The 15,927-nt window shown below is 36.9% G+C and overlaps 1 protein-coding gene across 1 annotated transcript in view; it reads left to right on the top strand.

Moving 5' to 3' along the window:
- The first annotated feature begins 10,456 nt into the window (after window positions 1-10,456).
- The window catches only part of LOC138692595 (zwei Ig domain protein zig-8-like), a 1,559,187-nt gene continuing 1,553,716 nt past the window's right edge, over window positions 10,457-15,927 (top strand). The window contains exon 1 of the mRNA XM_069815597.1: window positions 10,457-10,497. The gene's annotated coding sequence lies outside the window, so the exon portion shown is untranslated. The remainder of the gene's footprint in view (window positions 10,498-15,927) is intronic.

The raw sequence follows: 15,927 nt of genomic DNA on the forward strand, positions 1-15,927 counted from the left end.
TTGTTGGGTCACCGATTTGAATCGAGTTTCAGCTTATGTGTTAGAGAAGTTGCCTATTATTTAAGGCGTTCTTCAATCTGAACTTGAGAACGTGTACGGTATAACTTGAACGTCGTAGCAACAGATGGCGGTCTGTACGGTCTGTGTGCTACATAACCTCTTTCGAACTGTGTTTTGCGCCGGTATAACTTGAACGTCGTAGCAACAGATGGCGGTCTGTACGGTCTGTGTGCTACATAACCTCTTTCGAACTGTGTTTTGCGCCGGCATGTCGTACGCAGGGTATTTGTTATCATCGGTTGCGTACGGTAAAATTCCACAACACAAATCAAATGCTCCGTGTCCATGTTGACCGTCGAAGTTAGTAATGTCAACAAATACGTAAGTAATCGTCTTAACCCTCTCCCCATATCCCGACAGTACGTATTTCCAAACAGTTCACATTCCTGCCACTACCGGCGTTACCGTAAGTATCGGTATGTACTCTTCAGAATGAACGCCGTACTTGCTAGGCAACTTTTCTGCCTCTTAGGTTATGCACCTCTGCGGAAGTGTAGGAAGATTGAATTCTCTAGGCTCATCGGCTAGCCACATGACGGCATACAGCGAGCAATGACACATTTTGAACCCAACACCCAGTATTTGAGAATCATAAGTTACAAAATAAAATTTTATTCGGTAGAGGCCCAAGAAAAAAGAGAACATTAATAAGTGATAACAAAGGCAGGTCTTTTAACCAAAAGAAGAGTATATTTAACATGGAATGATTGTAGATAATACTATTATTATTACTATTATTGTTATTATTAATTATTATTATTTGCTAAGACAGTGATATCAAATAGACGGAAAATCCCTGCGGACGACTAAAGACGGATTAAAAAGAAGTGGAGAAAGATGTATCGTACAATGGAGGAAAGATTAGTGTATACGAAAAATAAGAGTAGACGAAAAGGTAATGGATGGAACTCATGTGGACGAAACAACTTGGATTCATTCATATTATGTGTTATCCAATTAGTAATGCGATTTAGATCGTACCAATGATGATAGTGCCGAAACTTATCATTTCGTTAATTCATTAGCTCTGTATTGAAGGATTGATGTAATGTATAAAATAAGTGTCTTTTTCTATATTTTACTTTTAATTTTTGAATATCAACACGTTTGGTGTGATAATACTGTTATTTTCAAAATTATAAGAGTAATGGATAAAATTATTTACATAAATAGCCTATACTATGCATTAAGCAATGGAATATTGCGTGCAATGCAATACTTGGAGAAAGAATGGTTAATGTTATACAAGCGAATTCTTTGACATAGCAATAGATCAATTAATGAAAGAGGGACAGAAAGAGGAAGGCAATGTCGCGATATGTCTTTCGAGACGGCTGGTAGTTCATTAGCTCGAGTTTCAACTGTGAAGGGATGCTTGCGATCCGAAGTCTAGCTCTATGGATTCCACGGACTGGCCTCGTCGGGCTCAGTTGGGCTAGAGTTCATTCCCGCAAGCTCGAACAATGAAGAAGGAGACCTTAAGAACCGTGGGCAGGCACGGTATTATACATTAACAATTACAAATGATCATGGAAAGTTACAATGTAAAAACCATCCTATGTTCCGTTGTCCGTTACTTGTCCAATTGTCTTCTCTCTGACAAAGAGGAGCAACATATTTGTCTGTTTGTCCTCAAACTACCTACCGTAGTCTGTTTTTCATTAGAGTCGACGGCAATTCGGAAGGCGGTAGTCTGCTAGCGTTTGTGTCGAGAGAGAGACAGGTAGAGAGGTCAAGGCAGCGTACAACATTGCCACATCATACTTCACGCGAAGTGCGATGCAAATAGCGCAGGAGAGAATTTAAATTATCAAAAGACAATAATGAACTTAGCCGTTGATTACTGTAAGCATGACATCAAACAAACCCTGTTTCCTTCACTAACAATATTCTCTGCACGGTTCTCAATCCCACACCACATGCTCCTGCAGTCGTTTCTTGCACATTGGCAACGTTGCAGCCAGCATCAAGATGACCGGCAGCGTTGTGCTAGTCAACGTTTTTGAAATAATTATACACCTAAAACAATATTTTTGCACCTGCCTGTGCAATACTTGTTTTTTTTTACACTTCTTTTTCCATTTATTTATCTTACACACACAAACACAGTAAATGTTAGTTTTACTTATTAATGTATTGAAACACTCACACGTAAACAAACGAACTTGGGAAGTACTTGTTACAGACTGATTCCGATTGGTTCTGCTGTGACGTCACATACCAGAAATACTAGGCGCATAAGCAGCAGACCGCCTTCCGAACTGCCGTCTAGTCTAGTACTTCGAATGTCATAGTACAGACAGAGAGATAACTTCTCTTTTTTGTCTATTGATAGTATTGCTTCCGCATTTCATACTTCCTAAGTCACTTAGCTATGCATAGAAAGAGATCAGTGTCAGGCGTGAATGTGAAAATGAGCAATAAGTAAGCGAGTTATTCTGTGTCATTTAATTTGAATATGACTGACTTCGAGGAGAATATGTACTCGAATTTTTATACTAATTTATATATATTTTTTTGCAATGCGATATAAAATCCGCATCTTTTTTCCATTTAAAAGAAAAGGGGAAGGAAGAAAAGGGGTTTGATATACGAGTAAATAGGATAGTGGAAATAAAGATGGTGATAATGATGATTCTGATGATGACTGACCACGATGAACGCATTTTTATATCGTCATCCTTTGTAACTGTCCCACCCTATTCGGTTGCTGTCGATAAACGTGGTATTTATTTTTGTTGAACAATATCTTGAATCCTGCTTTTACGTGTCATTGGATGTGCAGGGAACTTCCTGTCAAACGTCATTTGACACTATTTTATCAACTCTGTGCTGAGCGCAAGTCATACATGAAATGCGCTAATCTAAATTGTAGTGGACCATAATGAACACAAAGAGAGGCTGATGACCTTTAGCTGACATCAGAGTCTAGAATTCACTGAACATTCACGGACTAATGAGTCATTTTCTGGAAACCTTAGCAGCTGATGGAGATCTACGGTCCCAATACAAAAGTGACTCTGTATATCTAAATTAAATAATAAAAATTGCCTCATATACCGCTTGATAATATCTCCATTATGATAATCTCTATAATCTCTGGGTTTAGGCTTTTGCTAACACTTTTTGTCTTTATATGTGGATAAAAATAGGAAGGCAGAATATAGGAAAATTGGAGTACTGAAATTGCAATGAAAGACTCGGCCTTTTCAGAAGACCAAAATGGATTTTCTATTTTAAAGGAAGAATATAAGATAGCGCTCAGGGAAATGAAGAATGAGAAAGCAACATTAATAGAATCCCCATTGAATGAGTGAAATGCTTAGGTGAAGAGAAGAAGGAAATTCTATCATTATGCAACGAAATATATGAAAAAGGCGACTGGCCTGAAGATTTCACGGAGACAGTGTTGTTGTTTCCAATGCCGAAGAAAAATAATGCCAAGAAATGTAACAAGTTCAGGACTATCAGCCTGTTATCGGCGAAGATTCATCTGCGAATACTGAATCGACGTTTATATTCTAAGATGGAAGAACAATTGGAAGAAGGGCAGTTTTCGCTTCAGTAAGGGAAAAGGTACGAGAGATCAATTGGACTACTAAGAACAATTGGCGAGAGAATAATAAAGAAGTTTATATAGTATTTGTGGACTTAGAAAAGGCGTCTGATATAGGCGATTGGAATAAACTGATGGGGATCCTAAAGAAAATTGACGTAGATTGGAAAGCGGGGAGACTGTTCAGCAACCTTTATATGAAACAACGAATCAAAATCAGGATATGAGATGAAATATCAGAAGGAAGTGACATAGAGAGTGGAGTATGCCAAGAATGCCCTTTATCACCTACCCTCTTCAACATATACTTGGAGGATTTAGTGATGAATTGTTTTCAGAACATGGGAGGAGTAATAGTAGGAGGAAGAAGAATAAAGTGTATAAGATTTGCTGATGATATGCTGTTGTTAGCAGAAGAGGTAAATGCCAACATGACGAAGACCATGGTCATAGGAAGAAAGGTAAAAAAGGTAAACTTGCGAATCCTAAATGAGGCAGTAGAGCAAATGAACAGCTTCAAATACTTGGATTGTACTATAAGCAGTAATATGAGCTGCTACCAGGAATCAAAAGGAGGATCGCAATGGCAAAGGAAGGTTTTAATAGAAAAAGGAGCATTTTCTGCGGACATCTGGAGAAAAAACTAAGGAAGAGGCTAGTGAAGTGCTTTGTGTGGAGTGTGGTATTGTATGGGGCAGAAACATAGAAGAGAAGTGACTAAAAGCATTTGAAATGTAGATATGGAGAAGGATGGAGCATGCATACCTTTTATAATGTGTGTAATTTTTCGTTCTCTAGAATGGGCCCTAAATACTTACAGAGAAAAATGTTGGGCATTACTTTCTGAACAGAGTAACACTCATTCACAAATGATGTGTAAGGATCCATTGAATTTCAACCAAACAGAACTGTCCTGAACACGAGCATTTCATACATCCAATAAAATACTGTCGTAAGTCGAAAATTGCATATTTATTTCGTAAAATATTCCCAACGCTGTTTTACTAGCTGAAGGTATGAAATTCTAATAATAAAATAGCAGGCTACATTATCCCAAGTTTTGGTATATATTTATTAAAATATGTTTACAGCAGAATTGTCCTAGAAACGAGCATATCTTTACAAATCATAATTGTCAAATTACGACACCATTTTAGTGAGAGTACGATTTGCTCGCTTGGATGCAAACTATAGGCCTATTATATTTTTTATCTTTAATATGTAATTTAAGCAATGCCAATGAATTCAAATTCAAGTAATTTATGCCCTAAAAAGAATTATACTGCCACCTGTCATATTCGAATTCTTAAATTCATTTTTTCAGTAGTTATTTTACGACTCTGTACAACATCTCAGGCTATTTAGTGTCTGAATTAAATGAAGGTGATAATGTCGGAGAAATGAGTCAATGATCTAGCACGATAGTTACTCAGCATTTGCTCATATTAGGTTGAAGAAAAACTCCGGAAAAAACCTCAATCAAGTAATTTGCCCCGGGCGGGATTCGAACCCGGGCCGGCCAGTCACGCTAACCGTTATTCCACAGATGTAGACCTTAACTTCATTAGCTTGGTGCAGGTTTAGTAGTATGTTTCACACCTAGCTTCAAAAATCTAAAAGAATAGAGTCACCAGTGCTTTTCCCTATAATCGTCAAATTAAATGGATATTACCTCACAGACGTAAATCTATGTACAAAGATGTTAATATATATGGCTGCCGTACCACCGGATCTGGCTCCCGAGCTACATGTCGAGCATTAGCAGATAAAATTCTGCCTACAACGGTGGATGCAGAAATAGATTACGAAACATAAGTTACAGTAGATGTTCAAAGTGTCGTCCTTCATCTCATATACAAGCTTGATATCTCGAGAATATGTTACAAGGACGACAGTTTCAAAAACTACTGGAAGGTAGTTTTCAAAATCCGTTTCTGCTTCTGCCGTTATATGCAACATTTTACTGGCTGATGCTCAACCTGTCGCCTGGGAGCCAGATCCCGTGCGTGCTACGGCAGCCATATATATTAAGGACCCTATATAGAATGTCCATTCAATCTAGACTCGTAATGAACGAGGTTGCAATCTGAACTGAACAACAATGAGCAGTCACATGTTAAATTGGAAGAATTTCGCTAGTGAATTTGAGTCAAGCGGGAAAATTCACAATATCAAGGCATATGCAACGCGAGAGTATAAGCAACGGGTAGCAAACGACAGAGCACGATGATTAAGATAGCAACCGACATATATACTCTCAATGCAAGATGGCTACTTCCAGGAGTCTCAATGCAGCAAAGATGTACAGAGTTTTCAGAATACCTGGAAAGGAATTATGTTGATTGTCACTGCTGACGTTTACTTTAACAGCAATTCTATCTGTGATGTTTTCACGTATAAAACTTATAGCTGTTCCTCCTACACAGCGTACCCCGATTTCTTTCCCACATTGTTTCCCGTTTACCACTTATATATTCTTGAAATATCTTTCCAAGACAAATAAATTAAACGACTTACTATAACTACCCAAATATAGTTACAGATTGAAGTTTATTGTAAAGACGTAAATCTTTGAAAGTGATGTAGTGAAGTTTATGAAAGATGATGTTAGTAATAATATTTACAATTTTCTATAGGTTTTTCTGAGTATTGATTGTGGTTAAGAAACGAATGATCAAATTGAAGTGAACTAGATACTCATTTCAAGATTTAATAATATTATTATAATCTCGTGATTTTGTTAGGAAAAAGATCCCAATGAGTATAACGGAGTGAAGTGTTAAATGTTTTTGAATAGGAATGTTAGTATAGGGATTTTAATTAGGATAGTTAGTTAAAATTTAAAAACGATATTTTTATATACTAATAAAAAACAGAATAATATCCTGCATTATATAACGAGTTAGATGTAATGTAGAAAGACGGAATTATGTATAAATTTTGTTAGCAAGATTAGAATGCTGAAAGGACCGTAGTTATGGAACGAACGGATAGTGGACATTTAAGATCAATAAGAAGAAATTGACTGTTTGGAGTTAAACTAATAACTAGATTTCGTGGAATTGCCACGAGATTCGTAAGGTTTACTATACACGCGGTATAGACTGTATGAGAAGGGGACGTGCAACGGATGGAGTATGCCTCTGATGTAAACACTAAGCAGTATACTGCGGTTACAATAAAACCTGTATCCTGCATTCAAGAAATATAATGAATGATCATTGAAGTAGGAAATGTCTAAACATGCAAGTACACAATTATTTTATAGTGAGATATATTAACTCTTAAAATTTAATGTAAGATACATCATTCTTGAATATGTGCATTGCAGTGAAGAGTTACGTACATTTTGAGCGACTGCAAAGTGAACCTCCTCCGATGGTCACTCAAACAGTTTTTATATTGGGGAAAATGTACGTTGAACATCATACGATGTAGTAGGTGCATATTTTAAGAACGGAAAGTCACTACTTTCAGACGTCCTGTCGTGACCTGATAGCACATCATATATAATACGAAGTTGTGAAGAGGAGAATTTTTAGCAATAATGTTTCCCAACTTACATTTCATTTTTTCTGAAATTAGTAAATTGTTATTTTGCATAACGGTTTGTGATATGTTATACATTATATTAAGGGCTTTTGAGAGTTGTAGTTTAGGCGATTCTAACAAGGTGATGCTTTTGGACACGATTTTAAAATTAGAATCAATGAACAGAATATCTACCAGTAGCTGTTCAGAAGGCATTTATTTTACAGCTGCAGCAGCGGAACTGTCTGTGCTATCCAATGCATCAATTACCTCCATTATTTTGCCGTAATATTCTGCATAATTATTAACAGCATCCAACCACGTTTTCCAAAGGGTCAAGAATGGCTGCGGGGGTAGGAGTATTCCAGGGGCAATTGTTTGGAACAGCAACACTCTCATTGTAGTATGTTTGATTGAATTCTTGTCGGCACTGAACAAATGTTAAGCTTTGACTATTCCAACCACAGTAATGCAAAAACAAGTGCTTACGTAGGTATACATTAGCTGTAGCTGCTCTATCTATTTGGACAGGTTACATCTCTTAACATGAACTGCTTATACAGGGACATCATTTTATTTTTACTTCAATTTTTATTGTACCTGAGTTTTTTAATGTACTTCACTCCCACTCCTTCTACTAATGAGGTTCCAACTCCACACAGAATCAAGACCGCAGATAGTAAACAGTACTGAGTTACTGAGTTTAGTACGTTCCAGAAATATGTTCGCGTTTTCCAGTGACGAAACAGCTTTCAATATTAAATCATATTTTCGCACAGGTACTGTCCGTTTGTCTACGTCGCATCCCGATTTCCCCCACCTGCTTCTTCTCGCCCCTCTGTAAAAGCTGGGCTGTTTTAGCTCTTTTCTGAAATCATTAATTTCTGTTAGGAATTGGACGTTTACGTAATATTATACAGCTGTTTAATTTAACTTAAATAAAAGGGCCTCGTTACGTAATTAACTGTCACGTGATTCCCTTCCTTTCTACAATCCTGCGGAATAACCACTTGGACGGACAGTAGATAGCATGTCTGAGTAATTTTATATTTTCTGGTCGGGCAGAAGTGAAGATTAAATTTACAGTACGTAGAGTAGGTACAAAATTATTTCAACATGAGTTACTAGTACGAAGGACGAAACTGGCAATTGGAATTAGATGCAATAGTCTATAGTGCGATAATATGCACAAAAGAACTGAAAGCCTGTATCGAAATGAACGGCCACCATTTTCAAAATTGTGTTTAAATATTCATATTATGATTATTTATCAATTTAACTTCTTTCTCTATATTGTACGCTAATGTGCTGTAGACAGTATAATATACATTGCATAATGAATACGTTCGCATGGCTAACTCACTTCGTGAGTAAAAACACTTATTCTTAATACAGTACTGTACTTTGATTAAAGAAAAACCTAATGAAAATTATCAAACTCAGAATCGCGATATTTCCTAGTTTACCGAAATGGATGAACTACTTTTCTTCCTTCCTATACCTAGTAGAGTGATTTGTGTTTTACGCCAGTATCATCGAACTCCAGTCGTGGAGGGGGGAGCAAGCGGTGTTTCCGATTCTCTAATGGTATAGACAGGTTAATATTAAACATGTTAGTAAAAATAAAATGATGTCCCTGTACTACGAGACCGGGACGTCGCTCAACTTTTCTATACTACCGTACATCGACAACCTGATTGCATGCTGCGTGTGTCAATTCAGCGAAGTCTACTAATAACTCTTCTACTCTCACTATTAACTTAAGAGGGTGTAGGGATTGCATGTTAATTGTAGGTATGTAATAGAAAATTATAGCGAAACCCGTATACGTAAGTTGTGGTACATCATAACCAATATAAATATTGATGACAAATATCTATCACTATCACTATACCTACCTAAATATCCCTTTCCCTAGTAGAAAGAACAGTACCATTATATCTTCATTCTTATGTGTCTTAGTTGCTAATATGCTGGGTAACTTTCGGTGCTGGATCCCGGACTCATTTCACCGGCATTATCACCTTCATTTCATTCAGACGCTAAATAATCTCGATGTTGATACAGCGTCGTAAAATAACCCAATAAAAAAGTTCCTAATTATTGATAGGGAAATAAGCAGTCGCTGAAATAAGTTGATTACTGAATTTTGTTGCTGTGAGGACGGCCGGCTTACCGTACGAATGTTCGCCTAGTGTAAATGAGCCCAAATGTATGTAGAGTTGAAGTGGTTTTCGGAAAAATTCTGAATCTAGTCATATTTACAGTTCTAAAATGACTCTTGGAGTGACGAGTACGTAAGTACAAGGGAGGTGGGTAGGTTTTCACGTCGGCTTTTTATTCCATTAGTAAGGAACGTTAAAAAAAGGATTTTCGTGTTTTGAGTCATTCATTTGAATCTGTTGCGAGAACAGACAATTTCGAATTGATTTATAAAATGCCAGTCCATGGAAACGCACTGTCGGCTGAAAAGCGCTATTAGCGGACACTCCTGCAACTACTTGCATTATTGTGACCATGATGGGGTGCGTTTCGTCTGTATTTTACGCACGTTCCCTTGGACCTCTATTGAATTAGAACAAAACAGGCTAAAAGCCAGCGGAGCTTGCACGTGTGATCAGTTTAACGCGATCCAGGGTAATTCTGAACAATTGCACTAAAGTGTCAACCAATGTTGGAGCTTCACCGACACGTTATGTTCATTTCAGTCACTCGATAGTTTCATGTTTTGAGGAGTTTTAAGTTCATTCTGAGTGGAGAGAGATTATGGGTAACTGTTGGAGTTAATCCAGCAAAGATATTCCAAGTCATGACGAAATGGCTATATGACTGGAGTGACAGGACGGATTTTCTCATTGTACACCATTTTGTTTGCATAGGTGCTATATAGCCATGTTTTAAAGTAGGACGTCCATTTGTGCACTTTTTTTTTTCATATATTGATATATTCATGTAGTTACAGTAAAACTTCAAAATAGAAACTGAATTAAAACTGTTGCTTGGTAAATTTATTTTCACTTGAACTTAATGTTAATATACAGGGTGTCTCTAAATTAGACCGACAAAATTAGGAAACAGATAACCTTCGTCGAAGCATATAAATGCCCCTTCTCCAGACGTACCCTGACGGATATTCAAGATATTCTGCAGTATATTTCATTTTCAATTTTTTGCCATTCTATTCTATATACTGTTCTATTTCGAGAATCCACCATTAAATTATGAATATTTTTTTTATTCTTTATGCTTTCTCACCATGTACTGTATTATATGTTATGAATGTTTCATCAACATCTGTCTTTCTTTTTTCAGTTCGAATTTTCCTGGACGGACCAAGACACCCAATATTTGTAAGTAAACAATATTATAATATCCATTATTTTTATAGTATTTGTGGGAACTACGAGAAAAAGGTTACTTACAAGTTGCCTTTTAGAAGCTTAACTGCTGGAACATCTTAGATAATTTTTATAAGATAGAATAATCTTCGTAATTACTAATGTAATTACAACAACATTATCTTCAATTTAAACTGTATAGAAATATGTTTCTCTTTACTCTCGTAAGAAAAAATCCAAATTCCACGCAAAATATAATAGAAAAGTAATTAGTGAACGAAATCTGTAAGATTGTACTGTTACTTTTATTTGTGGTAAATTCTTAATATATTCAGATTTATGTTTATGTACATATACATACATATATACATACATACATACATACATACATACATACATACATACATACATACAGGGTGGAGGTGAAATAATCCTGGAGATTGAAAGGCACAGCAATTGGGTACACTTAAATGAATAGAAAACCTATATTACTTTTTGTGATTGAATGCATGGTTAATTAGGAATTTGAGTTGGAAGTTTCAAGTCAGGCAACATCGTCGCTAACACACTGTTCTTTTTTTCTCGTAATACAGATGTAAGAGGTCAACAAACTAAAATCTGTCTCGTAGGTGAACCTCTCACTCTCAGACTGCAACGTTGCAATCTGTTCGCAACGTTCAGTCGCTTGAAATTATTGGTTTTTAATTAAATTTACACGAAAACCGCCTACGTTATTGAAATACACCAGAGAAATGAATGATTATTTAATAGATTTTCTATCAATATGCACAAAATATCACGATCCTGCTCACAATAGTTACCGAATAAGAGAGTTTTAAACAGAAAACTATACTCTTTCCACCAATGTGGCATGAGGTATTCGCTATGAAAATCTGCAGGGTTATTTCACTTGCACCCTGTATATGTATATATATATATATATATATATATATATATGACGCAGTTATTGTGAGTATAGAGATTTGTATGACAAGTTTTATGCTACTATTCAGAAATACATACTCCCAGAGGCACATAATAAGTTATTTTATAGGCAGGTTTAGCTTATCTAAGGAACGAATACAGACGGGAGAGCGAAGAAAAAACTGAGCCTTATATATGTATGACAACCTTAAAACATTAGCCACATCATATCCTACAATCCGTACTCCTAACTGGGACGGGCTGCAGCACAACACATGTATTGAGGTCTAGGAAGCATTTCCACTTGCTCTTAGGTCGTCGCTAAATGCAGGGAACTGATCATGTTCATGCTTCGACGGCTTTAACTGCGGAGAATCTAAATCTATTCCCTTTGTGTAGACCGAGAGGAGTGATATGTTTGTCTCACGTCTGTATGCAGTATCCAACACGGACCAATAGACACTATCAGTACAGTTCCAACAAGAATGCGTTGAACTATAGTCGGCCGCGGTGTATGCAACGACTAAGCCACTCTGTACATGTAGCGCTCATAGATTCGAATCTCATAAGGTAATTTATGTCTGTCCTTTGTCAGTGTGATGGTCTGTGTTGTCTTAAATGGAGGCCCGGCATCACGTAAGGTCCGCCATTTGTCCGTCTATTGTGGGTTGGAGAAACTAAAACAAACAAGAACTGCCTTTCTGTAAATTCTTTAACGCTTATGAAAACCATCGATAGGTTCGTTCCAACAGTCAGAAACCGTCCGTAACTATCGTGATCATGCGTAATAAAAAAGAAGGATTCCAACAAAATCCGAACCAGTTCTGAACCGGAAACATGTACTGCAGTCGGACGTTCCAACAAACTTTTGACGCGGGTTCGGAACGGTCAGAAGTAGGCAGCGGATTGAGGCATGTACTGATGAGTACGCGAGACGCGCATGCGCATAAGCTCACCAACATTTCCTCGATACCGAAGAAAGACAGGATCGACTGTTCACATCAATGAGGTTACGATGAAAAGTGACAGTGCAGACGAATAATAAAACTAGAGATTTCATTTAAATTTTCGCCAAAAAGAAAGCGAATGAAAATTATTTGGGTATTGAAATAGTTAATTACAATTTCAAAATACAACTTTGATTATAAGTATAGTAAATAACGTACATAAATTAATAATTAAAAAAGGAACTATTTTTAGATGAGAGCCTCCCAGTACACGATATTGAATTAGCGGAATTCTTGCCTTCCATATTTTTTGTCATGTTTTTATAGAAAAATTATCAAAATTCTATTTTCTGCAATTAGAATTAGCTACGAAACAATAATTAAGCATCCCATTCTTAGCAAAGATGATCACAGTTATAGCATCTCTGGATTTAGCACATAACGATCCGTGAAAGCGTTCCAACAGCGTCCAGCAGTCCAGTTTCAATCCCATAGTAGATGCTAAACTAGCGCATGCGCATAAGATGGTACAGGAACCGTACATGAACTGATTCATGAACCACTTGTTGGAACGAACCTACTGCTGTGCGTCGCTTCGTCTGCGAAAAGGAGAATTTAGGCTGGCTTGGCTATTCTAGGGCCGGACCCGGGATGGATTCTTACTCTTGGGCTTAAATTAGCCCATTGTGTGTCTTACGCAGAGTGTATACAAATTTATGTCCAATAGTTTGGAGACGTATTCCTATAAAAAAGAACACCGAAAAACTTTCATATAAACATGGTCCTTAAAATGCTTAGTCTCAGAGTTAGTAAGAAGTTTGTCCTTACATTTAGTCCCAAAGAGTAGTGAACTCAAATTGCTTTGATGTTTGGAACTGTTCATTGGAACAGGCCATGAGAATAACTGTTCTCCTTTGTTTGATTGTCATCTTATTAGTCCCTATATCTTACATGTAACAGGAACAGGTATCCGCGGTTTCTTAGAAACGAATTACACAACTTAGGCCTAATGTATGATGTTCCTCTGGACGTTATCCGTTTTTGAGTTTAATTGATTCGCCGTTCCCCGTAAAGATGAATTGGTTGAGGGAGTTCAATTGACTGGCCTGCCCGTTCGCCAGATTTAAATACAATGGATTTTTATCTTTAAGCCTGGTCATGACTGTGCGTATAGAATGATGAAATAATAAATAAAGAAATAAAATAAATAAAACAGACCAGACGATAATCGCCAGATACCAGGCATTGTGTGGTTAGTATGATGATGTTCCAGCCGCTTTAGCTTGTTTTCGTAACCGGATTTCGCTGCCTATTCTAGCTCCTCAAATTCGTCACGATGGGTGAGCACCGGTCTCATACATTTTCTGAAATTTCGTAATAAAATTCCTTTCCCATGAGGATTGAAACCAGCCCGCATTTTGTAATGCGAGTCCCAGGCATGATAATGCCGCTACTGCACAGGACCCTCTTTGGAATGGCATAACAGAGACAAATTTGTTTGGAAAATGTATGAATGTAACCAGAATATTATTTTTATATATTTATTATTTATGTATTTATGTTTTTATACATTCATATCTTTTTGTTATTTACTTATATTGAAAAGTACCACACTACTCTTCATCACATTCATTCCGGATATAACGACAATGAGAAATATATTTTCGTGTTTTAAGTGAATTTATCGACAAAGCATTTCTTCTCATTTGTCGAGGGTTTTAATCTACTCTTAGCGCATATTGTGCTCTCATATTTTTTTTTTTTTTTTTTTTTTTTCAAACAACGCTATGACATGCAACGGACTTCGGAGACAATAGACCAGTGATCTCCAGTGTTTTTGTGATGTCGGAGCAAGATCATGCTAAATGAGCATCTGAAGAGGAGCACAGCAATCGCGCAACGGCAATCTAGTAGGCAGTTGGGGAATTGGTTAAGTTCTGATTTTATTTATACGTGGTAATTTTCCTATATATTGAAGTGCAAATCAGCACTAGGCATAAGAGAGGAAGTGAAAGGAACGCAGAAACCCCCGCCCATGTTCTTTTCGCTTACACCGCAGACTCTCTGCATCAGTGATGGATTTTAGGCGACCAGCTAGAGCCGAAAATTCGTAAAATCCTGGTACAATCCGTCACTGTCCTTCTTGTCCGCTAGTACCGCAACAAAAAATAATTTTCCCAGCCTGGGAAGGTGGAGTAGAGAATTAAGGGGTGTTCAGCAATGACTCAATCGATCTAATAGAGCCCGATCCAATACTGAAAATAAGTTACTTATCATTTTCAATTTATAATTTTTGTATTAATTATTTTTTCTGTTAATAATTTGGATTGTAATCGTGAGTTTGGCTCTGAAATATGTACATATCGCTCGTCGCTCTCATTATTGATTAATTGAGATAAGTCGTAACATAGTGGTTGTACCGGAAGATGTGGCTGGGATGATATTAATACGGATTAAATCTTTAAGTTAAGAATTTCATTTACAGTGAAGGCCTGGTGTAAACGATATGGCGGTGAAAATACTAGTGAAAGATCATTAATATATAAAAATTATTATAAACTTATTAGTGTGGGGGCATTGATTTATATTTATAGAATATGGAGGCAATGATATTTTTTTAATTTGTTGTAAAGTACTCCAGCGTGTAGAAAAGTTAAATTTGAAATATCATTATTCAGAATGTCATGGCAATGAATATGACAAATGTGAACGAGATGATCGGCGAGTGTGATACAACAATTGATGGGTTTACCGGAAAAAGGGCGTATACGTCAATATGGCGAATTGAGATACATGCAATCTAAGATTTTAAAACGCACCTGAATAAAATGTTATACACGCACGGGGCCCTGTCCTGCAGGTATGTACAGTACAATCAAAACAAAATTTCGCTACTATAATTATTCACTACATTTTAAACCGTTTTCCCGAAGAAGGGCGTATAGGTCTATCCGCCTTTCTTCCGGCAAAGCCCTCAATTGAAAGATAAGCTATTAAGGGTTTCTTCGTATTGCAATAATTGCTACAGTAATATCATTTTGTCTCCGTAAGAATTCTACTGGTAATATTTAATAGTTATGAAAAATTAAAATACCCATATTAATTTACCATGCGATCAGTACTATCAGGAATGCATATACATATCATATGCACAAAATGAATAGGACGTCACTGTAGAACTAAATTGAAGCTTATCACTTATCAGTTATTTATTCTTCGCCACTCAGAGCTCTGGATGCCGATGTTCGTAAAAAGAGAGCACGGTTGCTCTGAGGGATGACGTCACAGAGCACTGATCCTCCCGATCACTGCAATAGATTGAGGCAATGCAGGACAGTAAATAAAAGAACTCGTATTGTAGATGGGTTTCAAACCTGCGCCTTACGTTACGCATAAGGCAGCCAGTGATACCTGTAAAATTTAAATCTAAGGTATAATCCATCCAGTTAATCCTTTATATAATTAAATTGAGTTTCCAGATTACCAACCACATTGGTGCGGGATATGCGACTTTGAACAAATCTGTGATGACCTTAGTTTTAGGAGGTCGCTTCATGTTTGCCCTCTACAG

This window comes from Periplaneta americana, chromosome 17, assembly GCF_040183065.1.
Source record: "Periplaneta americana isolate PAMFEO1 chromosome 17, P.americana_PAMFEO1_priV1, whole genome shotgun sequence".
In the NCBI taxonomy this organism is placed as follows: Eukaryota; Metazoa; Arthropoda; class Insecta; order Blattodea; family Blattidae; genus Periplaneta; species Periplaneta americana.